This window comes from Psammomys obesus, unplaced genomic scaffold (assembly GCF_907164565.1).
Source record: "Psammomys obesus unplaced genomic scaffold, mPsaObe1.curated_primary_1811, whole genome shotgun sequence".
NCBI classification, from domain to species: domain Eukaryota; kingdom Metazoa; phylum Chordata; class Mammalia; order Rodentia; family Muridae; genus Psammomys; species Psammomys obesus.
The window spans coordinates 38,098,353-38,101,866 of NW_026585895.1; positions in this window are offsets into that span (position 1 = coordinate 38,098,353).

Consider the following 3,514-nt stretch of genomic DNA (forward strand, 5'->3'; position numbering starts at 1 on the left):
TGTGTGTGTGTGTGTGTGTGTGTGTGTGTGTGTGTGTGTGTGTGTGTTGTGAGGGTATTTCTGAAGAGAAAACCCAACGCTTTAGGCACCAGATTTTAAAACTTAAAAATGTATGGATAATGAAGTTTTACAGCAGCACAATGTGCTGCAGCCGAGTATTTACAGTCTCTTCTGTAAGAGCTTCCCCAGACCTCTGGGTGCATCAGCAAACTGTCCTCCTACACCGTCGACTGTGCAGCTGCGATTTGGCCCCAGGCACCACCTACCCATAGTCACTACCTCATGCATTTTACATTGCACACATTATAAATGGGGGAGCCCTCCCCCCCCCACCCCGGTGTTCTGTGTTTCCTTTTGTCGCGGCCATCAGCTGACACGTGGAAAATGTAGCCTACGGTTTGTGTGTCTTTAATCTGTAATTAAGGATCCTTGTCTGGGGCTTGCCACCTCTGTCCTCCCTCCCGCCCGGAACCAAGTCTTTACCCTCGATGGGAGTCTGACCCTTGCCGTAGTCTGGGGCTTTCTGCGACCCCCCGCCAGCGAGTGCTGACAGCGGAGCCCTGCCGCGGTCCCCTCTCTGCTGTGCGGGTTCGGGGTCGCGGGTAGCAGGGCCCCCACCCCCCGGAAACCAGATGGCTCCTGCCCGGGACAGCAAGCTCGGCTCGGCGCGGAAGGACCAGAGCGAGCGGCTCCGCGGCGCTCTAAGCAGGAGAGTTCCCGCGTCCCGCCGCCCTCGCAAGCTCACGGCCGGGAACCGCGGCCGCTGGAGCCCGCGGGCCGCTGCGGAGTCGCGAGCCCGGGGCGCCTGGCGGACTCCGGCTGCAGCGTCCGTCTCCTGCTCTGGGGCACTACGCCGGGGACGCGGTTCCAAGGCGACTGCGCTCAGCCCTCGGCGCGCGTGAATCTGAAGATTGCACTAGTCAGACAAGAACTGCTGCTTTCCACAGGCACTGCTGCTTTCTGCATGCACACACACACACACACACACACACAGGCACACACGCACAAACACGCACACGTTTCAAGTTTGGCCACCGCAAATTCCAGTGGGGATGGGCGAAGGGCAACGGGTACTCTGCAGCAAAGATTCCGGGCAATACAGTTTGAAACACTCCTCTCCACGCTGGCCTGGTCAGACTCTGATTGATGTAAATCACATGCCCAGAACGGGCGCTGTTGGGTTTGTTTTCTCGGTTTTGTTTGCTGTTGTTTTGTTTTTTGTTTTGTTTTCTGCCATTCACATCATATTAGGGATTATGAACTGTGTTTGCCTGCCTGCCCGCCCCAGACTGCTCAGGAGGGCAGAGGCAGGCAGTATTTAAAGCGATTTGTTTGGGCAGAACCTCTACAGAAGCAGCTCATTGATTTGTCCTTCGTTTGCTCTAAGTTTGAAGGAAGTGGGGAAATCGTCTAGAATTTTGAAACTTCTGATTGCTTAAAAAGCTTTTCCACATGGGTACTAAGTGTACTTATTACCTACTTTACTCATTACTGTTACCTTATTACTCATTACCTACTTTAGGGTGTACATACAGAGACATATGTGAAGGAAAAAGGAGTTCATATTCCCTGGTACCAACAGCGGCCTTTTCCTTCCCATCCCCTGTTGCTTAAATTACATTGTATGTAGTCTACATTCAGTGCATACTGTAACTTCCTCCTCCTTTTTCACTAAAAAATAAAAATAAATAGGTTGTATGCAAAAGTGAAGTACCGATGGACACCAAATGTTGCCCAGTTAACCCAGAGTGCCTGTGGCCATCTTTGACATCACTCAATATTTTCTCCCAGAGGATCTGAAATATTCCTCGAATTGTAGACTCGAGATATGAGTAGATTAGCAAAAACGCGAGAAAATCTGTATTCCATTCCTGTTCACAAAAGAGGGTGCCCTGCAAGAGCCCTAGAGAACTACCCAAGAGTGTGTCGTGTGCATTCTCAGAGGAGGCCAGACACGGTGACGAGGGGGCTTTCAGAATCACCAAACGGACTGAAATAGCTGGTTCATTATTTACTCATGAGAGCAACTTTGGAAATCTTAGAACAGTGTTTGGAAACGAAGCACCTTCTATTTTGTACGGCAGAACAGCAGCTGTGTCTCCCTTCCAAACTGTTTAAAGGGTTAAAGCTGTCATTTAGAAAAACATCTCAGGAAATGACATTAAAATCTGATACATTCCCTTTTCTGTCTGGAAATAATGTCACCAGAGAAAAATATCTGCGCACACACACACATTGATATCAGGACAGTGTTTGTCCTGACCATAAGCTTCAAACCAATTTGTGTGTGTGTGTGTGTGTGTGTGTGTGTGTGTGTGTGTGTGTTTGAGTGTGTCTGTGTGTGTTTAAAATTGAGAGACACTTTCACTACTATGAAAGCTGTCAAGCCAATGAAGGGGAACTTCTTTTAACTCCATAATAGCAGGTTACATAGTAAATGAACACTGATGGTCAAATAGCCAATTATGGAATAAATATCCGTTGTTTACAGAGAGGTGTTAAATGAGCCTTTGGAGTACTGAGGATTAGGCCTGCTAAGCTACAATTTGTTCTTCAACCCATTATGCCTTCCCTTCAACAGGCCAGTGCCACCGTAGGTGGTAAGCGCACAGAGCATGTTTCTCTGTTGATTTTAGTTTGCTTTATTTCAATGCACACTGTTGTTTACTTTTTAAAATTTAAATAAATGTCAGCATTGTATAATTTCTATGTTAACAAAGCAGTGAGCGAAATCCCTTGTATGTTTATAAAATATTATTGTTTAATTCACATAGTTTAGAAATTCCAAATGTTGAGAATAGGAAGGAGGCCAAATACCATCTGTTTATAACTATGATGCATCGTAATATGTGTACTTTTAAAAGGAGTTTGGTCAATCATGCCACTATTTTATCTGCTCAGAATATGTTGAAGATTTAAAATGTAATTTACAGGATTACTTTGAGTATGCTGCATCCAACTGTGAGTTGTAAAGAAATCACTGTCTTCTGTTTCCCTCAAATTAATCATGTAACAGCCCCAATTAATGGGGGCTGTTAAACGTGGCACTTTTGCTTAGCTGCAGAATTATTCTAACTTTGGCTCAGTCCACATTCTTGATGCTGATAAAAACCTCAAGGACAAATGAAACAAAAACTCTTGGCTGTGTCTCTCTGCCAGGAGATAGTCACTTAGGATGGGAGGCAGGGAAGGGTAGCTAATAATTAACTACCCTCAGCCCTGGGAAGTCACCTGTGAAACACCCTTTGGGAGTCAGTTGAAAAACAACGTTTGACACGGCCTGTTTTAAAGTAGTATTTTCCTGTCCCGAAACTTCTTATTTAACTTACCTTTTATTTCAGATGTATCTAATTGCATACCATGTAACAAAAGAAGTATACTTCCTTAGAATACATGATCAAAGGTTCTTTTGGTTGCCTGGTTGTTTGGTTGATTGGTTGGTTTCTTTGTTTTGTTTTTGTTTTTATAAGGTACAAGCTCAACTTGTTTTATTTAAGAACTCTATGCAAACTAG